This window comes from Sorex araneus, chromosome 9 (genome assembly GCF_027595985.1).
Source record: "Sorex araneus isolate mSorAra2 chromosome 9, mSorAra2.pri, whole genome shotgun sequence".
Taxonomy (NCBI): domain Eukaryota; kingdom Metazoa; phylum Chordata; class Mammalia; order Eulipotyphla; family Soricidae; genus Sorex; species Sorex araneus.
Window position 1 is genome coordinate 56,120,479 of NC_073310.1, and position 24,909 is coordinate 56,145,387.

The 24,909-nt window shown below is 42.9% G+C and overlaps 1 protein-coding gene across 4 annotated transcripts in view; it reads left to right on the top strand.

Moving 5' to 3' along the window:
• Positions 1 to 24,909, top strand: part of ARHGAP21 (Rho GTPase activating protein 21) — a 128,148-nt gene that overhangs the window by 10,317 nt on the left and 92,922 nt on the right. Inside the window, exon 1 of one of the 4 annotated variants that reach the window (XM_055147389.1) lies at positions 15,728 to 15,743. The exons of the other annotated variants lie outside the window; for them this stretch is intronic. The gene's annotated coding sequence lies outside the window, so the exon portion shown is untranslated. Of the gene's footprint in view, positions 1 to 15,727; positions 15,744 to 24,909 lie in introns of those variants that run through there. 4 annotated transcript variants of the gene reach the window in all.

The window sequence follows — 24,909 nt, forward strand, 5'->3', positions numbered from 1 at the left end:
GTTGGAAGTTAACTGACATTGAACCTGCTTTTTTGTAGAGGTCCAGTGACCTTCAATTAGGGGTGCAAAGAGGTTGGTAGGAATTTAAGTCGGGCAACTCTGGGTGATCATTAGGATCTCTTAGATAACTTAAAAAAAAAAAATGACAGGTTCTTCTTGCCACCTAACAAATGACTCAGAATCCCTGGGCAGGAGGCCTGCAACCCTTAAACAACAAACAGAAGGGCCTTTTTTGGGAGGAAGGGGAGAAGCGTAGGCCGTGCATACCCGAGGCCCTGCCTCCCATCCGTGCACCCCGAAGAACCGAGGGTCCCTGGTGGGTTTCCAAGAGTGAATAGAGGACTAAATGACATTCATAGCTCCTTCCTGAGTCTGAATTCTTAGGATATACTGTTTTTTGGAATTATTCTGATCAAGCCAAAGTCACTATAAAAACAAACAGCCAAAAATATGGGAAAAAATATAATTGACTTTAAATCAATAAAAAGATTAAAACGAGGGTTATTTTCTCCCTTTTGCAATCCAACCTATGCCAATAGTCAACCAGAGTAATGCTCTTATAGAGCACCTTAAAATTCAACAGAGGTAGATGTTACTTACCCCCTTTTTTAATGTATGGTGTGCGATAATCAAATTTAAAATGATTTAAAAATAAGTAGTAAAACTTTATGACATTGAAGCTATTGTTACAAATTATGAACAAAGTGTTTTTGTTTTGGGCCATATCTTGATGCTCAGGCATTATTCCTGCCTCTGCACTCAGAAATTACTCCTGGCGGTGCTCAGGGATGCTGGGTTTTGAACTGCATGAAAGGCAAGCACCCAGTCCTCTCTGTTATCTCTCCAGCCCCAACAAATTATAAATAAAGTTTGTTTCGTGTCTTTTTCAGGATGATATATTTCATTTATATAGGTAGCTATTAGTGTGACTTCATTTATGTCTCATAATCATGTGTTCACATAAATTATTTATCGAAGATAGTTATCAGAATAAGTTACCGTGAAATAGAGATGATTGATGTTCTTTGCTTCAGTATACATTGTTAAAGGATTTCTAACAAATGTGATAATTAATCATTTATAAAAAAAATTCTCTCAAAATGCACAATCTTCCTCATTTAATACCAGCAGCTCTTCTCTGTCCATGGAATGAATATATGCTGTCTTTTTATTTATTTATTTATTTATTTATCTATCTATCTATTTTGCTTTTTTGGGTCACACCCGGCGATGCACAGGGGTCACTCCTGGCTCTGCACTCAGGAATTACTCCTGGCGGTGCTCAGGGAACCATATGGGATGCTGGGATTCGAACCCAGGTCTGCCTCATACAAGGCAAACGCCCTACTCGCCGTGCTATCACTCCAGCCCCTACGCTGTCTTTTTATTAAAAAGCTATAAAAAACTGGACCACCATCAGCAGTGCTCAGGAGAAGCATTCAGTGCCAGGAATTGAACCTGGGGTTCCTGCATGCACATCATGTGCTCCAACCCTTTGTGCCCTCTCCTGGGTCTCAGTCACATATTTCAGTGACTCTGCTTGTGACATATTGGGTAATGCAATGCAGAGTCCTTGCAGATTCCAACTGCTAATTCTGCAAAAAAACTGGGACTTCTTGAAGATAATGAAAGTGATGGCTTTGTCAGAGCAAAAGCTCTGACAAAGAAACCTGGCAGAGGGAGATGGGGAAGAAATGAAGATCGCATAACTGTGGCTGATGAGCACCTCAAAGGAGAACAGTTTGAATTCGAGTTTGGAGCATAAAGGGAAGCCCTTGAGAAAGCCAGTGTCTTTAAGTGTGACTGCATTTATGAAGGTGTGTTTCTTTTCTCCTAATAAGCAAAGTGTGTTTTGAACTCCATGCTTTCAGCTTTGTTTGCCCAGAGCAAGAAAAGTGTATATGAATGTGTCAGCAGAAGGAAATAGCAGTGGTGAGCAAACTTCCCCTTTGTCTTCTTTATTTAGGTTGAGATATATTACTTGGGAATGAAGAGAAAGTCTCGGTTCTCTGTTTGCAATGAAGTTGTTAAAACAGGGTCAGGGGATGCTTCTTAAAACTCTTTTTTCCGGGGCTGGAGTGATAGCATAGCGGGTAGGGCGTTTGCCTTGCACGCGGCCGACCCGGGTTCAAATCCCAGCATCCCATATGGTCCCCTGAGCACCGCCAGGAGTAATTCCTGAGTGCAGAGCCAGGAGTAACCCCTGTGCATCGCCAGGTGTGACCCAAAAACCAAAAAAAAAAAAAAAAACAAAACAAAACAAAACTCTTTTTGATGTAAATAATTCTAAGATGACCGAATGTTTGAGTTCTGAATATTTTTGCTCTCTTGATTTTTTGCCCCCTTTTTTTTTGGTGTGTGTGGGGCACACCCAGCTACATTCCTTGTCTCTGTGCTCAGAGGTAACTCCTGACGGGTTCCTGGGAATTATATGGGTACCAGGCATTGAACCCAAACTTACCACATGCAAGGCAAGTTCCCTACTTGCTGTACTATTGTTCCATCCCTATCTGCATTTTTTCATTTTTTATTGAGGTATGATTGACATGTACAAAGCTGTACATATGTAGTGTACATAACTCAGAACTTGGCAAGTGTAAATATATGAAACAGTTCTTACCACTAATACCACGGACACAGACATGGCCTTCCAGAGTTTCCTCCCATTGTTATTGTTTGTGTTACGATTTTATGTGTTATTAAGAATCTTTAACCTCAGATTCCTGGTGAGAATACAGTTCTTAGCAGTGAGCTCTAGGCTCTGTAGCAGGTAACTGAAACTTTGTGCTCTTTCCTTGTGATCTCCCTATTTTCTTCTGTCTTCAGTACCTGGCAATGTTATCTTCACTGCTGCTTCTCTGAGTTTGCTTATTTTAAATTCTAGAGGTGAGAGGGTGATAAAATTTGGTGGTGCTCAGGGACTACTTACTTCTGACTCTCAGCTCAGGATATGTTCTGGCAGTTCTCTTGGGACCGTACATGGTGCCGGGAATTGAACCGGGGTAGATGATATGCAAGGAAAGTGTCTTGACCCCTCAGCATTCATCTTTGTGACTCTAGTTTATTTCACTAGGGTAATGGCCTCTATGCCCTTGCATGTTTTCATCAATTACAAGGTGTCCTTTTTCAAAGACTGAACACATTTCTCTTCAAGACTCTGGGTACAATTCCTTTGGGTCAGTATGAGAAGTGGGATTTGGGGGTATGGTGGTTCTATTTTAAATTTTGTCATTGCTTCCATTATTGACTACCAATTTATTTTCCTGTGCTTGGGTTCCCTTTTTTCTGTGTACTTACTAACTTACTATCTTTTGATTTTTTAAATGGTAGCCATGCCAAGAGTTGAGGCCTCGGGGCTGGAGTGATAGCACAGCGTTTGCCTTGCACACGGCCGACCCGGGTTCGAGTCCCTGCATCCCATATGGTCCCCTGAGCACCGCCAGGAGTGATTCCTGGGTGCATAAGTCAGGAGTAACCCCTGTGCATCGCCAGGTGTGACCCAAAAAGCAAAAAAATAAAGAGTTGAGGCCTCAGGGTGATTCTGATTTGTGTTTGATTTTTTTTTTTTTTTTTTTTGGTGGTGTGCAGGGCTTATTATGCTCTGTACCATAGCTCTCTGGTCCCTGCATTTCTCTGATGATTAGTGGTGTTAAGCATCTTTTCCTATTTGTCAGCCATTTGTATGACAAATGGAGAAATATCTGTTTAGGTCTTTTGGCTGTTTTTTTTAAAATTGGACTGTATTGTTATTAATGTTTTGGCTTGCCTTGTCTCCAACTCTTTATTGACACCTTAGCAAAATATGCAATTGATTAAAAATCATATGAGCAGGAACAGTTGCATCATAGACTTGGTAGGAGAGTTTGGGAATCACTTGAGTCTTTCTTAGGGTGGTATTCCAAATTGGAATCCTTAGCTGAAAGCTTTTGACAGAATTCCATAGTTTATGGCTCATACTACATTTGCTCCCTACAAAAGTTAATGCAAATTCTCTTCAGTTAAGAGGAATTTAGAGAAAGAATGCTTCTTTCCTATTTCATCTTGGGCATTTCTTTCTTGTTGTTTGGCCACCCTAACCTTTTAATATACCTTACTTTTCAAACAAATGACTAAAATATTCTATTTGGATTAATTTGATAAAGACAGGCAGATTTTGAAAGTCCATATATAATCTATATATAGTTTCATGTATATTATATACATATGTTTATGTAAAATGTATTCAGGAGCATAAGGATCCCCAAACCCACACATGTTTTAGGAAGTGAATATTGGTTTCTCCAAAATAGTAGTGAAATATTCTAGTTGACTGAAGACCAGAGAGTGGTCATAAAGGGGTCTCTGAAAACAAACTGGAGCTTTAGAAGCCAGTTCATGTGATTAACTAGGAAAGAAAACATAAAATGTTGGTTTCAGGAGTAAATTAAGATAAATTCTTTAGAGTCTGCAGGCTTTACATGAATAGCGAGTGTTAGAGAGAGGTTTTTGCCACGGAATTTGACAGCTTAGATAAAATAGACATTCTGTGTAAGGACTCTGATGCCAATTCAGAATTCAAATGTGGCGGGGTTGGTGGTGTTAACACATCAAGCGAGCTATGAGTGTCCTAGTTTTACTCAATTCTGACACTATTTGGAGATATTAAATCCTACAGGTTTAGGATTACTCCCCACCCATTTCTTCTCATTTCAGTTGCCAGTTTCAATTCAGATGGTTTCTGACCAGCTACAGATAAATCAGCGGTTCCTTTGACCTCTGTGGGTTCTGTTTCTTTGCTAGAGTGGCTCCCAGAATTTAGAGAAATGCTTAACGTCCGAGATCACTGCTTTCTTACAAAAGGCTATAATTAAGAAACAGCCAGATAGAAAAATGCATAGGACAAGGTATGGGGGAAGTCCCTGTAGCTTACGTGCTCTCAGTCAGCATTGCTCACCTCAGATTGCCACCTCTTTCTCAAGTTGGAGGCCCTGTCCAGTTCTCTCATGGGGCTTTTATAGACGTGTCACTGTGTGGATTGAATTGATGAAACTTCGGCTATTAGTGATTGCTTTGACCTCCAGTGTCACTTTTCTCCTTGCCTCTGTGGGACTGCCAGCCACTAATCACCTGGTTGGTTCTCCTGGCAACTGGCCCCCATCATCATAAATGCAAAAGTCACCTAATTAACATAACAAAAGATGCCTAAGTTGCTCTCACCACTTTGGAAATTCCAAGGGGTTTAATTCTGTGCCAAGGTATTTCTTATCATACGTTGCAACATCGCATCTTGAGAGATACAAATTACTGAAACTGCCAAAAGGAGAAAAAAAAAAGTCTGACTAGCACCATATGTGTTAAAGAAATGGAATTTAGAATTAGAAATCTCCCCACAAAGAACACTGCAGATCCAGATGGCTGCATTAATATATTCTGTCACATGTTTTAGGAAGAAATCCTATCAAGTGATGCACACTCAGAAAATAGAGGTGGAGAGGTGAGGAAAAACTTACTGTGTTTTTATGAGGCTAGCTCAAGTCTGCTAACTCTGCTAACAACCAGAAAACACTGCAAGGAATTTAGATCAGTAACCAGTGTAATTTTAGATAGTAAAATCCTTAACAAAAGGTTAGTAAATTGAATGTAGCAGTATATGAAAAGGGTATGTAGCAGTATATGAAAATAGTTTAGATGGAGTTATCCCAGGAATGAATGATTAGTTTAACAACAAACATATGAACAATCTAACATCAAAGAATGAAAGGGTAGGGGGGGAATCATAGGATCATTTTAGTTGAGGCAGAAAAGAAAACCCCACTTAAAATGTAATGCTCATTCATGGTAAAATCTCTCATTAAACTTGAAATGGGTGGAAAGTTACCCAAAATGATAGAGATGTACTATGACAGACTTACAACTATTATGCTTAATTTTGAACTATAGAGCACTGTTCCTGAGATTAGAACAGGAGAAGGGTATTTGCCTTGAACACTTCTGTTCATGAAACTGGAACTCTATTTCATGTAAGACGTTCAGAGAAAAACATAAAAGGAAGGAAAATGGGAACTCTGAAAAATACTTCACTTGCAGAGGACATAATTATGCACATGTGTAAGAATTCTACCAAAGGTTATTATAATTAATAAATAAGTCTTGCAAAGGTTCAGGCAAGGATAAAAACAAGAACAAAGGTTGCTATTAAAAATCAGGTCCATTTCTATATTCTAACAGCAAACAACTGTAAGTGATATTAAACAAAAGCAGTATCATTGTTTAATGCTGTTTTAAAGATAACCTAAATGGAATAAGAAAGATACTGGTTTTGGATTGGAAGATTCAATATAATAAATATTTGACAGCCACAAATTATTTTATCACTCTAGCTCAATCTCAATTAAGATCCCAGATATGTTTTAAAAATCTATTGTTAGAAATAGGCTAATTATAAATTTGTATGGAAATGCAAAAGATATAGAGCCTCCAAAACAAATTTGAAAATAAATAATATGGAGGATGTAAACTGCCTCCTTAAAATAAATATGTAAAGCTGCAAAAATTGGAAGTGTAGAATTAATAGAATGATATCTATAAAAACCAATGGAAATGAGTTGGGGGATGCTCCAAGTCTGTGTGTGTGTGTGTGTGTGTGTGTGTGTGTATGAGAGAGAGAGAGAGAGAGAGAGAGAGAGAGAGAGAGAGAGAGAGAGAGAAATCATGTGAATTCAGCGGAGTGAATTCAAGTGACATTATTATTGATAGATCTTTATATAAGCTTCCTTTTCCCACACACACACAAAAATTAACCTTACTGATGTACAAGTAAAAGCTCAGACCGTAAAACTTCTAGCTAAGAAAATTGATATACCTGGATTTTGGGTAGAGCAAGAGTTCTGAGATAGGCTATAAAAATGAACTGAAAAAGGAGTGTGGGAAGATAAATAGAATGCCTTAAAATTTTTTTAAATAGTGGGGCCTGTGTGATAGTATAGCAGTAGTTAGGGTGTTTGCCATGCATGCAGCTGACCCAGGTTCCATCCCTGGGACCCTCTGTGGTCCCCCAGCCCTTATAGAAATGATCCTTGAGCACAGAGCCAGGAATAGATCCTGAGTACTGCCGAGTGTGGCCCCCCAAAAAAAAACAAAAAAAAAAACAAATGAGTTCCTTATAAAAAGACCTATAAGGAAAATGAGAATTCAAGCAAACGTACAGAGAAAATATTTACAAACTGCATATCTAATCAAGGACTTGTTTCCAGAATAAAGATTTCTTATAACTCAATACAACACAGTTTCTAAGATGAGCAAAAGGTGAACTCCATAAAAGAAGATAGATGAATTATATATATCTAAGGATTTAAGGGATTCTGCTCCTGGGTATTTTTAACTCAAGGGAAATGAAAACAGTATCTACAAAAAAAAAAAAAAACCGCACAAAAATTTATTTGCAATCTTACTGAACTTGAAAGAATGTGAAAAGCTGATTAAAGATGCCTGAAACATATTCATTCCTTATTGTCAAATTCTGGTGCTTTTTTTTTTTTTCTCTTTGATTTTTGGGCCGTACCCAGTGGTGCTGGTGTCTGCTTCCAGCTAAGTGCTTGGGGTTCACTCCTGGTGGCGTTTGGGAGACCATGCACTGCCAGGGACCCAACCCAGGTTTCCCACATGCCACGCATCCTTTCTGTCCATTGGACTCTGCCCTTGGACCTCCATGATGGAATTCTACTGGCAGTAACAGAAAAAATGAACTACTGATATGTACAGCAAAATGAGTGACCCTCAAAACATTGAGGAAAAGAGTCATTTGAAAGAGTGCATAATATTTGCGTTCACTTCTAAAATGCTAAAACTGAGGATGCTAATCTGTAATGACAGAAAGCAGATCTACCGTTGCTATGCACAGGGGCCTTAACTTCGAAGACGCGTTGAAAGAAGTTGGGATGATGATACCGTTCTGTTCCATCCCGGATTGTGTGGTAGTGGTGGTTATAAGATGTCAACATTGGTCACAATTCATTAAGCTGTATATTTTAAATGGGTTGAATGTAAATTAAGATTCATTAGAATGTATGGGGTGTTTGGGGGGTACACCAGTGGTACACCAGAGGCTCTTCCTAGTTCTGTGCTTAGAAATGATCCCTGGTGGTATGTGGGGAACAGTACGAAGTGTTGGGATTCACATCAGGTACAAGGCAATGGTTTTCCTGATCTCCTATGCTCTCTAGCCCCCAGAATTCACAAAATAAAAAAGCTTGTCAGCCTTAGATTTCAGGGAAGATGTAGAGCAACTGGACCTCAGATTTATTGCTGGTGAGAGTTGAGATCACAAATTAGTTTGACACTTAAAAAGAAACAGAAAAAAAAAAAACAACCTTTGACAGTTTCTTACAGTGTTCACCATATCCCTACTTTATGATCAGGCATGTTCATTTCTAGCTACTTTCCCAAGAGAAATAAAACATATGGCCACACAAAAGACTTAAAAGGGGACGTCCCTAACTTTATTTAGCATAGCCTTAGACTGGAAACAATTTAAATGTCTATAACTAGGAAAATAGATACAAAGTTGTCACAGATTCTCACAGTAGAATCCTTTTTGGCAGTAAAAAGTAGACTCCCAGTATACATAGCAGTGTACAGGAACATCAAACATATGCTAAATAAAAGAAGGTAGATAAAAAGTACACATGTGTGATTTCATTCATAAAAAAGTTGTAGAGTAGGCAGCACACATGTGCTATGAGAGGAAGCAGAGAAGGGGAGGATCCCAGGATGACTGGGAGGACACAGGAAGCGTCTTGGGGCCAATGAAAATGTTTCTTGTAGGTGCAAATTATTTAGGCTTGTGTTGTGACATTTCGCTGAGACCTGTGCCTACCGCTGGCTAGTTAAGCTCCTGTCAAAATCTGTAAAGGATAAAATAATGCAAAACTCAGAAAACAAGTTAAAGGACAAAACCCAAAAAGATTAGCTTATACAATAAATGTATCCACTGCTATTAGGCTATTAGAGCATCTCTCACTCTTATATCTTCTAAATGCATTTGAAAGTGTGTAATTGGTCTTGGGGCTGTAGCTCCTTGCAGATGTGAGGCCCTAGGTTTGATCCCTAACATGGTAATTTTATTTTTGAATTAAAAAGAAAATTTACAATTAAAATAATTTTGATTACCTTAGTGATAAAATACAAATTAACAAATTTATTATTTTTAAACATTTTTATATGTGCTATTTGTTGTATTAAATGGATGTACAGAGTTGTGTAATCATGTCACAATCAATTACCAGGTCATTTTTATTATCCCCAACAGAAACAACTTGTGCCCATTAAGCACGAACTACCCATTTCCTTTGGCCATTGGTGGCATATAGTCTATTTTTTAAATTATGAAATTGCTTATTCAAGCTACTTCAGACAAGTAAAATCATAATATTTGAGTTGTTGCATTAGACTTTAATGTTTTCAGTGTTCATTAATGTTATTTTTATTTTTTTATTTTTTTGCTTTTTTTTTTGGGTCACACCCAGCGATGCACAGGGGTTACGTCTGGCTCTGCACTCAGGAATTACTCCTGGCGGTGCTCAGGGGACCATATGGGATGCTGGGATTTGAACCCGGGTCGGCCGCGTGCAAGGCAAACGCCCTACCCGCTGTGCTATCACTCCAGCCCTCTCATTAATGTTATAGAGTGAATTGGAGTGCCATTCCTTCCTATGCTTCAAGAATAGATAATATATACATTCTATAATATATGCATGCCATATTCCCTTTTCCATTCATCTCTTACTGTGTACTTGGGTTACTTTTACCTTTAACTCTAGTGAATGATGCTACTGTTGATATTGCTATACAAGTTGTGTTTGTGTAAGTGTTTTGTTTTTTGTTTTGGGGTTGTTCTTTGTTGTTGCAGTGATAATAAGGTGATGGTGGGTTCCATACTTGGTTGTGATGCTCACCAGAGCTCATATCATTTCTATTGTGACACCAGGGATCAGAGTGCAGGATTGCACTCGCATTGTGGCATGAGGTGGGGGATTGAACTCCGTGGCCTGCATTCTGCTAGGTAGGTGGCTCTGGACGGAACTTTCAGTCATTTGTAAGTGCTGCATGCTATGCCTGTTTCCTGGAGTGTTCAGTGAGGCAGAGTAGATTTTAGATAAAAATTGGGGCAAGGGCTTTCTGATCAGTGCCCAGAAGCCCAGAGCCACTCCCAGCAGTGGTCAGGCATGAGCACCAGCATGAGCACCTCAGCAGTTTGGGGGAATCATGCCAAATCCAGAATCGAACCCAGGGCTTCAGCATGCCAGCCATGAGCACCGGCCCGTGGAGCTGTTTCTCTTGCCCCAGATTTTAGATATTTTTTTAGGGTTCTGAGGAAGACCTTTGAACCCTTATTTACTGCTTTAACACATACTGTTTACTTCATTTCATACTCATAACCACTGCATGAGACACATAGTAGTAATATACCCATTTTAAAGATGTGGGAACTGATGTCCAAAGGGTTTTATCAGCCAGAAAGGAAAGAATAATTTAATGGCAAGTGTTCATTGGACCGTAATAGCTTTGGTAGGAAGAAGGAAAAAAGCTTCAGGGAGAAAAAAAATATCTTCACTTTGACCCAGATTTACTGGCTTCATATAGATGGAAATGGTTGGAAATGGTTTTGTGTTCAATTATCTAAGTGGTGAGCAATTCAATAGCAAATTAATAGACAGATTGAAAAATTTATCAGCCATGTATTATGTCTTTTGGCAAAGTAGGCAATTTGGTGTCTTGATGTTTTCAAGATGTCAAGTTATGGATATGCTACACAAATGGTTGTGAAATCTTTTACTTTACTGTGTTGAATTAGTGGGTGAAAGTCATGCTGAATTTATATAGCCAGAGGGGTCTATGAGGAAGATCGGAAGACAGTTTGCCCTAAGCCTCTTAACTTTCAGCTTCCTTCTTTCCCAGAGGGGTAGATTGATCATCTATACATGTGTTTTCCTGAAGAACACCTCTGGTTCATTGAAACCATCTCAGAATATACTTCCTGATGGTGCCTTATGCTCCAACCTGAAACTGACTCAAAGCCAGTACAGCTGGCCTGTGGTACCCTCAGTCTCCCTGCAGCCGTCCAGGGAATAGAGATTCTTCCAGGCCAGGGCGGACAGTGTTGTTCTCCAATCTCTTTTTCCTGCTGAAATCTACTGTCTAAGATCTATCTTTCCTCCTTTAGCAAGAATCCTGGGGGGTTCTCTTTTTCTTTTCTTTCTTTCTTTCTTTTTTTATTTTTTTAAGAAATATATGATGATGCAGGGTCTGGAACTATAAAATTTACACATGTATTCTAGAGAATTAAAAAAAGGTTCAGATTTTGTCAATGAGATAACAAAAAATATTTGACTCAAGTCTCTTGAAATTTCAAAAGTGTCAGTAGGGAATAGAGATAGGTAATAACTAACATTTCAGAGGTTTAAGCTAGATCTTGAGGAGAAAAAATCTAGCAATCCTGTAGCACTTTATGATTTCCTAAAGTTTTTTCTTGTATAGAAATAAATGAGTTCCCTGATCATCTTTGAAAGAATCTCTGTGTATGCATGTATGTATGCATGTATGTATTCTTATATGTAAGCATGCCTCTAGTATTGTTTATGTATATGAACATAATCACATGTACCCATTCTTATTTTAACTCTAATTGTGCCAATTTTAAAAGTGGTGACTTCAAGCATATAAGTGGATCAACATGGAAAGTATCATGCTAAGTGAAATGAGTCAGAAAGAGAGGGACAGACATAGAAAGATTGCACTCATCTGTGGAATATAAAATAACAGAGTAGGAGACTAATACCCAAGAATAGTAGTATACAATACTAGGAGGTTGACTCCATAGCTTGGAAGCTGGCCTCACACGCTGGGGGAAAGTCATACCAAATGGAGAAGGGAACACCAAGTAAATTGTGAGTGGAGATCTCACGTGGTAAGGGAAATGCGCACTGAAAGTGGACTAGTGACCAAACATGATCGCCACTCAATACCCCTATTCCAGACCACAACACCCAAAAGGAGAGAGAGAGAACAAATTGGAATTCCCTGCCACAGAGGCGGAGTGGGGTGGGGGGATGGGATTGGGGGGGGTGGGAGGGATACTGGGTTCATTGGTGGTGGAGAATGGACACCGATGGAGGGATGGGCTCCCGAACATTGCATGAGGGAAATACAAGCACGAAATGTTTGAATCTGTAACTGTACCCTCACTGTGACTCACTGATTAAAAAATAAAAAAAAATAATAAATTAAAAAAAATTTTAAAGAAAGAGTGGTGACTTCAAGTTTTCTTTTTCTTTTATTTTTTGGGCCAAACCCAGTGGTACTCAGGGCTTATTCCTGGCTCTGTGCTCAGGGATCACTCCTGGTGAGACTCATCCCTGGTCAAGTTTTCTTGAGTCATGTAGCCTTCTTTCTAGAAGTGTTGAACCTAATTGCCTTTGGTTGTTGCCTTCTAGCATCTTTTACGTAGGCCCGGAGTCAACCATTTCTCCAAGCAATCCTGCTTTTTACTCTGGGACCAATGTTTAAAGGTCACATCTAGTTGTTCATTGCAACTGGATTGCACTTGCTTAGAGTTCTTTCATACTAACCTTTTATTTTGGGATAACTGTAGACACAGAAAAGTTGCAAAACAGTGGAACTTCCTTATATTCTTTACCTAAGTTTCCTTAATGTAAACATCTTAAATAACCAGTGTACAATAATCAAAACCAGGAAATTAGTATTGCTACATTGTTATTTATTTACACATTTTATTTAGGAATGATTTATAAAAAGTGGATTGTACTTAGTCCTTTAGTCTGAGTATTTTTTTGTTTTTGGGAGAGGTGGTGTTGGGGAGTTGGACAAATTATTTAGCTCAGGGTTCTACATAGTAAAACTACGTAGTCAGTTTTACTGGAATTACTTGGGAACTTTGAAAATCTTTAAATACCTGAAATCTTTAAATACCCATTCATTTCCTTCCTCTCCGGAGTTTTCCAAATCCTAAGGTGGAGACAGAAGAGTTGGAGTTGAGTGAGTTTGCTGGCATGGAATTTATTCTAACAGCTCAGTTGGGATCATTTCAGGAAGCAATTTGTGTTTTGCTCACAACTGATAATGACCCTTGATCTCCCCAGTAAAAAACATTCTATCTTAACATGATTTAAGTCTAATGGTAGAGTCCTATTATGCTTAGAGTTGTCCTCCACATTTATTAACGCAGGGGAGGATTGTGTTAGCAAGTCAGCTAAGGATTAGCTCAGTAAAAGAAGAGAAAAACATTGCTGCATATGCGTAGTGGCTACTGGGAGAGTGACATTTTTATATCACTGGAGAAAAAAAACAAGACCAAAGAAGGGCAAACCTTCTGGTGAGAGCTGCCTCCATTGCATCTTTCCAAAGCCTTCAGTGGACATGAAGCTCTCCTCTTTACTCCGTAGTTCATCGCTTTCTCTATTGCCTAAGCTCCATAATAACAATAACATAAAACAGGACACAGAAGTTTGTACAGAGATAAGCTGTCTTAACTGTGAACCTCGGTTGGTACAAAAAGTCCCCTCATGTCCTTGATTCAGTGAGCAGACTCTTCCCAAACACGAGTGCTGGGCCAGCCATGGGGCCCGTCAACACTCAGGTGGGGATCAAACAGTTGGGCCTGTCTCAGTTGGTTGCAGACTGTAATTATAGCTTGGGGGAGCAGGAGATGGAGACAGAAGAGAACCCGTGTTACCAATTAACGGACAGAAAGAAGCCGGCAAAGCGGCCGAAGATGTCAGGAAAGGACGAGTTGGAGACAAACATTCCAGGACAGGACCCTTTGTTGTTTGATGTCAAGGCGCTCAAACCTGACCGTCATGTTCAGACTCTGAGCCACCTCGCTGGTCTTTATCTTTCTTTAACCTGGCCCTTTGTAAACTTATTTTGCCATCGAAGACCTTTCACCCAACTCAGTCATGTTCTGTATCTCGTAGAACAAGTAGAAACTCCCTTTGAGGAACCCTGCTGTAGGCGAAAAGGAGCAGCTGGGAGGGGGTGGCAGGGCACCAAGGTGACTTTGTGCTTCCCAGGTGGGGTGAGTAGCTGGTTGAGGAGGGGGGATCCCAGAGAGGAGTGAGGTGGGTAGGAGGCTGGGTAGGGGGGGGGAGCTTGTGGGAGTGGCAGGACACAGGGAGGAGGAGGAAAGGCCCGGTTCCAAGTGCATTTGCATTGGTAAAGGGGTGAGAGGCATCAGGAATAGGGAGTCAGGTTGACTGGTTTCCATTTGGGGGACCCCAGGGATTGAGGCACTGAAGGGGTCGCAGTGAGCGGGCCACCCATTGGGCGGGTCAGGGAGTGCGGCTGAGGTGCTGAGTGGAGCCAGGCCGCCAGCAGCCAGGACAAGGGTGGGGCCGAGAGAGGCTTGGAAATCATTCAGACTGGAAATCCCTGGCCTCGAGGATGCCATCACGGAAGGAGAGCACAAGAAGCAGGAGTGAAGTAGACGCAAAGGGAGCCCATTTTAAGGATATTAATAATTATGAATCAGCTGCAGCATCAATGCCATATTAGTTATTATACTAGACACTTTGTGTTGTTGTTTTGATTTTATTGAGGGCCACACCCAGCTATACAGGGGGCTCACTCCTGACTCTGCTCAGGTAACTCTGACAGAACCTGGGGAACTGATGCCAGGCAGAGCCAGGGGGGGCCCGGTACCATCTCTTCAGGCCTCACTGCTGTTTCCATCAGGTAGCAGGTGTTTTGTTTGCTCCACATGCAGAACCACACAAGGGCATTATCTCCGTTATATAAACGAACCTGGGGAAGCTCCCTGGCCTTGACGGCTCCCTGTTCTCCATCTGGCCGGTGGGCCATGAGAAAGTGGTCTCTTGCTGAGACCTGGGCTTCCTCTGTCTCACTCAGTCCAGTGAGTCAGTAGTAGCCCTTGAAACTCCAAAAAGAAGAGCAAGACAGTGTTCTCTTTTTTGGGGGTTCGCTTTTGTTTGGGGGCCATATCAGTGATGCTCGGAGCTTGCTTACTCCTGGCTCTGTGCTCAGGGACCACTCCGGGTGGGCTTGGGAAAACCATATGGGGTGCCAGAGATTGAACCCAGCCTGGCAGCATGAAAGGTCCTCCCTGCTGTTCCTTCTGTCTCCCCAAGACAGTATCCTCAATCAAACTTGGGGCTTTGCCTCTGCTCTGGAGAAGCCCGTGTTCTCTCTTGAATATGTATCTCTCTTTCTCTCTCCTCACATTTCTCTAAGAAAGTTTCTTTCAGTAAAAAACTATTTTGCTTCCCAAAAAAATCTAATTTGCTTTTTTATCCATCGGTTTGATTTCCCTGGCACAGTGGTGCCCTGAACATTGCCAGGAGCAGCCCCTGAGCACCACTGGGTGTGGCCAGCCCTCCCCCCACTTCCCCAGCCCCCTCCCCACCACCACTGTGGCCCAAACCACATAATAATAAATACAGAAAAGCCTTATGAGAAGGTCTTACCTTCCCCGTGCCGTCTCCTGGACGTCCCAGGGCTTCGGGAGATGGTGCAGTGCAGTGAGCCCGCTGTGGCCACTGAGACAGGAAGGGAGGAGACGATGCGACTTGCCAGCCACATCACTGCAGCGCTCCCGGGCTCACGAAAGCTGAGTCAGAGAGGCTGTGGCGGCTGCGCTAGAGGCCGGCATGGCCCACTTCAGGCTTTTCGACTGCATGATCAACCACAATTGGAGTTTACTGTGCAATCTGTACTGTGCATGGAGTGGTCAGGTTTGTGCCACGTATATCCTTTTGCTTTTCAACTCAAGCTTGTGTATATGTATGTATACATACACATATAGTCCATATGTATGGTATATATGTAGATATATCAGTGCCATTGCCAGCTTTGCAGTCACTCTCTTCCAGTGACAGGAGAAAGTGATCTTTTAGACTTGTTTTTATTTTTATTTTTTGACTGCGGGGAAGGCTGGGGCAGGATTGTTTAAGGTTACGTATCTCAACTCTAATCATCTGACTTTCTCTGAAAGAATTAAGTGAGCTCTTAAGTTGCACTGACTAAAGACTTTTGGAGATTTAAGTGGTGGGAGAGGGGGGCACGAATAACTTCAAACTAGCAAAAATTAAAATTGACTAAATTTTTTAAGTGTTATCTATTTTTGAGACATTTAATATTATGTTCGTAAAAAGACTGGCAAGATTTGGAAGGAGTGGCTCTTTTTGCTCATTTTGTTTTCAAGGAAATATGGTTCATGGTGCCTTCATTCTGGAGATAAATGAACATTCTATTTTGAACTTATTCTTGTAACAAGCCAAGGTTTTGAGAAAATAATTGTTTTGCAGTAGAGAGAAACTACTGGGTATATTTCTTAACAATGGTTTGTATGTTTTTGAGGTTTTTTTTTTCTCTAAGAAGCAAAAACTTTTCTTTTCCCCCCTGTAGCCTGTAATCACTATTTTTATTATCAGGCACAGACTGTTTTTGTAATTCATGAATAATACTGTTTATATTCAGTGTAATGATTCCTCTTACAAAACAGAAAGGAAACTGATAGCTTTTGTTTCAGTTATCACCAAATCTTTCAAAACTATTAATTATTTACTATGCGGAATGGTTATTAATTCCTTTGTGAGTAGTCATCTTCCGTATTTAAAAAAAGTTCTTTATTGTTTGAAATGTAGAAGATAAACTGAAGATCTCAAAAGCAGTGAATTAAAAGGCAACCCCGCTGGCCCCATCATTTTCTGTTTTCCTAAGCCCAGGTCTGAACAGAAGTTTGAGGCATGAAATTAGTTTCAGATGGCATTTGGGGTTCTTTATGTCCTGTCCCCTCTCTGCTGCAGTGGGGAGAAGACTTTTTCATAGTTTAATTGGAGCACCACAGACCAGTCTGTGGGAGAAAGTAGAGAAGGAGAAGGTCATTTAGTCTCTTTATTTCAGCGTAAGATTGATCCCTCCATGCACTTTCTATTCTCTTCCTAATGGAATTACATTACCATGAAAAAATATGGATTTTGAATGGCTACTTAGAGAATAAAAGAAGACAGATGCTGCAAATCGCATGTAAAATTCATATCAGGAGCCCACCACGGTTGAAACTTCTAACAGAAAAATGTGTTGGTGTTGAGTAATTCATTTGCAGTCATTACTGAATCATCTCATTATCAGGAACTCTCTCATTTATGATTCAGTACTTTATCAATTCTTTTTCATCCTGGCCAATCCCAAAGGGATCATTGGATTGCGGCAGGATCTAGGGATCAGTTGATCCAGCAGGTCTGCAACAGAAAGTGCTTTAGGACAGACCTGGGCCAGGGGCTTTGCAGGGCAGCTGGGGCTTCTTTCTTCCAGATTAAATCTGACAGTGGGCCCTGGAGTTCGCTCACCAAGTTGGCAGTTGTAGCATAAGGCAATAATGATCAATGACCACGTCTCCTCTGACTTCTATGCTGTTTTGTGAAGTATTTGGTGGGGAGTGAGGGAAATTATGCTCTGTGGTCTAGGCAGATTCTAGCAAATAATTTAGAGAGCTGAAGAAAGGTGTAGGCTGTAAGGAATGGGTGGCGATGGATGGACTGGAGAATGACAGCATGTTGGACCTACTGCTGGCAAGTCATTTTATTCTGGAAAGTATCTAACATTTTGCATTTGTGTGTGAATTTATCCTAATTCTTAAGGTGTTCATGGCTGATTCTAAAACATGGCTACCTAAGCCAAGCACATCTGTGGCCAGATGTGTCTCAGGGCTTTTGGTGTGTAATTGCTATGGTATAGGAAGATTTGGGGCAGCCCCAGTTTGAGTGGTTTTATTCACTAGGCGGTGCCCTGGGTGCACTTGGAGAGCTGATGGTATAGGTGGAGACAGAAATGAGGAGTAAGTGCATGGGCAGTTCGAGGACCGAGGGCACTGGACGGAAGGGGACCGATGCAAAGAAGGGTGTGTGATAGAGTGAGAGCAGGTCTGGCCCTTCAGTGACGCAGCGCTGGGGAGCTGTTTTCTAGGTGTTTGTATGTATTGAATAAATCTCTCCGTTCTCCTGGAGGAAGGTAGGCTAGTGTAGCAGCTCAGAGTCCGATGGCAGGGAGGGCCCCGGGCCTGGACTCAGGCCCAGGAGCTGCTCCAGCAGCCCTCACTTCCCCGCTTCATTTTCTCTGGTGCTTCGCTTTGTGGAGTGCTAAAGCGATATCCCTAGGATACAACCCTAGCCCCTGTACGATTGCTCCAGCCCTTATACTACAATTTTCTTTTTCTTTTCTTTTTTTTTTTTTTTTGCTTTTTGGGTCACACCTGGCGATGCACAGGGGTTACTCCTGGCTCTGCACTCAGGAATTACCCCTGGCGGTGCTCAGGGGACCATATGGGATGCAGGGATTTGAACCCGGGTCGGCCGCGTGCAAGGCAAACGCCCTACCCGCTGTGCTATCGCTCTAGCCCTATACTACAATTTTCTTAATTAAATTGGTTTTTGTTTAGGGTGGTTTTCATAGGATAGGATCTCAGATGAGAGCGTGATACTATTTTTAAAGCAGGGGTTTTACACCCATCAGATAAGGGGTTGATATCAATGGTATATAAAGCACTGGTTGAACTCTACAAGAAGAAAATATCCAACCCCATCAAAAAATGGGGCGAAGAAATGAACAAACTTTCCCAAGGAAGAGATACGAATGGCCAAAAGGCACATGAAAAAGTGCTCTACATCACTAATCATCAGAGAGATGTAGATCAAAACAACCATGAGATACCACCTCACACCACAGAGACTAGCACACATCCAAAAGAACTAAAGCAACCGCTGTTGGAGAGGATGTGGGGAGAAAGGGACCCTTCTACACTGCTGATGGGAATACCCTGCCACAGTGGCAGGGTGGGGTGGGGGGAGATGGGACTGGGGAGGGTGGGAGGGATGCTGGTTTTACTGGTGGTGGAGAATGGGCACTGGTGAAGGGATGGGTTCTCGAACTTTGTATGAGGGAAACATGAGCACAAAAGTGTACAGATCTGTAACTGTACCCTCACGGTGATTCACTAATTAAAAATAAATAAATTTAAAAAAATAAAGCAGGGGTTTTACAAAACACTTTTTTTTTTCTCTTTGGGTAATAATACCCAGCGTTGCACAGGGGTCACTCCCTGGCTCTGCACTAAGGAATTACTCCTGGTGGTGCTCGGGGAACCATATGGGATGCCAGGGATTGAAACTGGGTCGGCCGTGTGCAAGGCAAATGCCCTACCCACTGTACTATTGCTCCAGCCCCAAAACACATTTCTTTATTTTTGAAACTTGATTCTGTTTTTGGTTTAGGAGCCACACTAGTGGTACTCGGGGCTCACTCATGACACTTCTCTCAAGGGTCACTCCCAGCAGGGCTCAGAGGACCATCGTGGTGTAGGGCACACGCAAGGCAAGTGCCCTTCCTGTTGTACTGCTGTTTCAGCCTGATTTTTTTTTTTATTTTTTATTTTTATTTTTTTATTTAATTTTATTGAATCACCATGTGGAGGGTTACATAGTTCTCAGGATTATGTCGGTTATACAATTCTCAAACACCCTTCCCTTCACCAGTGCCCATCCTCCATCACCAACCCCCCCAGTATACCTGCCGCCCCCTCCCACCTCCCCAGTCCCCACCCTTGTACTTGATAAGTTTCACTTCGTTTATGCCTTATCTCGATTACATTCCATGTTTCGACACACAACTCACTACCGTTGTTGGGGTTTCCCCCAAAAAAGAAAAGCAGTCCTATTGCCAAGGAGGCATTTGATAGTTCTCCACTGCTAAGAATATAGAGATATTAAGTCCCGCTGTTTGTTACATAACTTTTCTTTTTCCCCCTTGCCCCGCGCCACCGAGTTCACGCCTGTTTAGTAATCGCCACGCTGCCTGACAAGGGAAAAAAAAACGAAAAGGATGGTTATTTCCCGTCATCAGCAGACGTGGGGCTCTGGCTTAGTTGATAGACTAGTAGAATGTCTGGAACCAGTTTCTGGAATCAAAGGTCTTGCGCTGGTATCGGCTCCGGCTCGAGATTCCACCAGCGTCCCACTGTTCCATGTACATAATTTTTCCCCTTATATCCCATTCCCACGCCACCAGGTCTGTTTGCTTAATGGACATCACACCGTAGTTGACGACACGCCGCGTTTCTTCCCGAGAAAGAAGAAAATTTCTTCTCAGCTGGCGTGGGGATATAGCTTAGTTTAGTCTAGAGAGATGGCTACCGTTTTGATTGCCTTCAATATTTCAGCAACAGACTTACTATTCTTGTTAGGATCTCCCACAAAAGTCCGACCCATTAAAAGCGAACCATTACATATTGCTGATGCTGAGATAACATTAGGTCGCGCGGCCGCGGTAGCGGCCGCGCGGTTTGGGTTTCTGTATAAAGTCCAGGGAAAGTACAACCAGAAATAACATCACTACAAACTTTTACCCTTTTATGGTGCTCATAAGATGGAGAAGTCCTGCGCTGTGTTCAGGAGGGAGGAGTTGAGAGAGAGAGACAGGTTAAAAGAATTGGGGGATGCCCGGGTCCCACTGTTTCAGCGCACTGTGGGGTCTCTGGTCCCATGCCGGAATTAGTTCAGTGGGCTGCCTGGAGTCCAAGGGCGCGCCCTTGGGCTCATCCTTCATGCTCGCTCCGCAGCCGGATCCAAAGGGAAGCACACGTGGGGGAGGTGGGTTTAAATATCTATCTGGTGTGGGCGGGGGTCGCCGCCCCCGCCCCCTGGGGTCTCCCGCAAGCGCGCGAAAGCGTCCTGTTTCAGCTCGGTCGCCGGCTCCATTTTGCGCTCAGGAAAACCGCGGATCCTGCGCTGTGCTCAGGAGGGAGGAGTTGAGAGAGAGAGACAGGTTAAAAGAATTGGGGGATGCCCGGGTCCCACTGTTTCAGCGCACCGTGGGGTCTCTGGTCCCATGCCGGAATTAGTTCAGTGGGCTGCCTGGAGTCCAAGGGCGCGCCCTTGGGCTCATCCTTCATGCTCGCTCCGCAGCCGGATCCAAAGGGCTTCAGCCTGATTTTTAAAAACCTTTTTAAAATTGAGGTTATATGATTTTACTGTCAGTCTGTTAATGACGGTTTTCTGTGCACATTATCCCAACACCACACCCTTCACCAGTAATACATTTCCATATTAATTAAGAAAGTCTTAGGGGCTGGAGCAATAGCATAGCAGGTAGGGCGTTTGCCTTGCGTGCGGCCAACCCAGGTTCAAATGCCAGCATCCCATATGGTCCCCAGAGCACCGCCGGGAGTAATTCCTGAGTGCAAAGCCAGGAGTAACCCCTGAGCATAGCCAGGTGTGACCCGAAAAGCAAAAAAAAAAAAAAATCTTAGAGATGAATATAGTCTTGAATATAAGAATAAGTTAAGAGAGGTGAAGTTTGTTACAGGTTGCAGTATTGTTCATTCTCAAAGTTCCATAGGAAGAAAGAACCTTGTTTCTCTCTTCTTTTTATTTAGAGGTCTGAGGCATTTCAGACAATTTTTTCAATGTTAGAACTTGGGGTCAATGTGCTGGTGAAGTCAGGGGCACCAAATTGGGTGTTAAGGTTTCATGCAAGTGATATGTTCCATGATCCAAGGCTTGATTTTTCTGAAAATCTACTGACAGCAAAACCTCCTGCAACAGAATGGGGAACTGAAAAGGAGCTTTGGGAGCCATGGGGACCCAGGATCTAGACTCTTTCTGTATTTGCACAAGGGGGACCCGGGATCCAGGCTCTGTCTGTATTTGTGCCAGGGAACCCGGGATCCAGGCTTTTCTGTATTTGCACCAGAGACACTGGATCCAGGTTCTGCCTGTATTTGTTTCAAGGAGAACCAGAACCCTGACTCTGCCTGTATCTGCCCTGTGTGAGGAGAGATGTATGATTGGGGGCACTGGGAGATGGGGTCTTGGATAGCAGGGAAACTCACTGAAGGAGTGTATGTGAGTGACGGGAGCAGGCTTTGGGAACCTGCTCCCCATCTGACCTGATCCAACTGGCTGCAGAGAGCTGTCTACAAACCTACACAAAAGAAACTAGACTATGCAAATCCAGATGGAATGGTATTTTGGGTTTTCCAGGCACCAGTACAGATAGAGCCCGGGTTCCCCCTCAAACACAGGCCCCACGTGTTAGCTGTTAGAATCCGCTCCTGCTTCTACCACCACTTGGAGACTTCTATGCATAAGCTAGGAAAGTGGGACTGGCCTGGTGGCACGAATGGGACACCTTAAATTCTTACTCCCTTCAGCGTGGCTCAGGAATGAGCAGCCATTGCCTGGCTGGAAACTTGTAAGAAAGGCTGACTGCCTGAAGTTACGGTTCTCGTTCTGGTCATCCTCCTGCATTTAAAACTTTGCTGTTGATGGTGGAGCGTTAAAGGGGTTATTTTATTATTTAAAATTTGTTTTTTGTTGTTTGGGGCCATACCCAGAAATGTTCAGGGGGCTCCATCCAGCTCTCTGCTCACGGGACCACAGGGTCATTCCTAAGGGTGCTCAGGGATTCTGCTGGAATTATCTCCTCACGTAAGACAAATGTCTTAACCCTTGTGCTATTTCTCCAATTTCTATTGCATTTTTTGGAGATGCTTGATTTAATTACTTTTCTTGAAATTTTTACATCGTGTCTTTATTTAAAGTGATAGCAAATGCAAATCACAGCATTATCACTAGGTTATTTGAATAATTATACATATGGTAACTCCATTTGACAAATGTGCCCCCCCCCCCACACACACACTATTTGAGTGGACAAAATCCAGAATATTTGAATAAAACATAAGAGAAAGATCTCAGTTTTCTGTGCTTTATGCTTCTTTGTTAATGCAGAAGGCCCAAACTTTAATTATTGATTTTTGTTTGTTTCTTGTTTTGCTTTTTGCTTTAGTCTTTAGTGGTATATTCATCAGGGAGCTTGGAACCCACAACCTGAGGATTTTGCCTTGGTAGGCAGAACAGACTCCATGGATTTTTTTTCCTGACTGACCTGCAGGATAGCTGTGATTGTGCTGTGTTGGTCATCCCTCTCCTCGCTCTCCCCCCCGTCCCCTCCCACCCACCCCTCGGCATCCTGCCTTCTACGGGAGGCTGAAGGTGGCTAGAGCTGCACTTGCTGGCAGGCTGAGTGAGCATGGGATTAGCAGAACCACGTGTGCCAGGAAACTACAGTGCCAAAATGCACAGATGGCTAATTTTCCACAGGTAGAGTTTGCAGGTGAAGTCGGGTGGGGAGGCGAGGGGAGGGGGGGTTGTGAGAATGAAACGACAGAAGCCTCTGAATCATAGTTAGGAGAAATGCATCCAGACCACTTGCCCACTTCACTGGCGTGGCCATTGCTGGAAAGCTGCAGAATTGTAGCTCTCAGAATTATTGGCCTAAGCAAGGGAGATTTAAAAAAAAAAACAGTCCAGTGCCCTGTGACCGCCGCACCTCCAGAAATGCGGAAATGTGTGACAAGGAACTTTAGTTCTGTAGTATATGGGAGATAAAGCTAGGGAATTACTTACCATGGCAGGCACTTGACTTGTTCAGCCTCTTTTAGTTCTAATGACTTGACAGAGAGACTTTCATGCCCTGGAGAGGAAACCTGAAACAAGGGGTCAAATCACTTGTCCAGTGAAATACAGTTTGGGGCTGCGGATGGAGGCAAAACCTCTAGTATGTCCATCTCCCCCAAAGCATACAGACTCTTTCTGAAGGACAGAATACTCCTCGGCTTTCAAACACTGGCCGTGCTGAAGCTGTTTCACTGGTCAAGTCAGTGCTAACCAGTGAAACTCTATTTCTTCCTGATACCAATTTAGGGAGTTGTGGAGGGAAATGGAATAATAGCAGGGAAAGGGGGGGAAAGTGGTAGGAATGTCTGGAATGGTAGAACACGGCCGAGGGAGAGAGATAAAAGGTTAAAGAGCAATCAAGAAAGGTAAGAAAGCATTAACTGTTGGCTGTGTCCTTTGTAATGCTCCTTAGCGATGAGTCACTTTCCGAGCGCCTTTGGAAGCTGAAACCTTTAGCCTGGCCGGTGGACATATCTGTGCGAATGTATTGAGCGAGTGACCCTGTTCGAGAAGCAACGTTATTATAAACCAAGCTGTGTGGAGCAGAGTGTAACAGGGAAATAAGGGTGAAAAATCGTGTCAACTAACATAACTGTTTTTGCGCTGAAAAGTAATTGTGTTTGAGTGGCAAGTGGTTAGTTTAAATATCTGGACTCTGTCTTCCTTCACGCCCAGCCAGCTGCCTTCCGGCTCCACAGTGTAGAGCAGCGAGCCTGGGGTCCCCACCCCCAAGGGGTCCGCAGGTGAAGATCATGTGAGTGGGGGGAGAGGCTCATGACAGAAAGCTAGATGGCCAGCTGGTAGGACAGGGGTGGGGGGTGGAGGCGCAGGAAGGGAACGAGGTGGGAGGGAGCTTGAGAGAGATTGGCGCCTGTCCAGCTGCCTGCCCGTGGTGGGCCTTGGTGCTCTGCCTGGGAGCCTGGGCGGGTGAAGGGAGGTTTCAGTGAACAGGAAGGGCAAAAATGGAAATCTCTGGGGTAAAGGTAGATTTCCCAGCAGAATGACCAGCAGACTGGCCTTGGCCTCTGGGTGCCAGTTGGACTTGGTGTCGTGGGCAGAGCTTGAGCCTTTAGCCTTGCCCTGGGCATAGCCTGCCTCGTGTTTACTCTGTGTCAGGCCCCCGCTCTCGGCACCCCTCCCGGCCAGCCCTCCCACACACAGCACGGGCCTGCCTGGCCTGCGTTCAGTTACTATTGATTGAATAGTTATTTATTTATTTTTTAAAGCTTGGGCTAAAAGATCTTTTAAAGAGTTTTTTTTTGTTTTGTTTTGTTTTTTTTAAAGACAGTGCTCAGGGCTTACTCCTGGCTCAGTGACCAGGAATCACTCCTGGAGGGTTTGAGGGACCCTCTGGGATGCAGGAGACTGAACCCAGGCCAGCTGT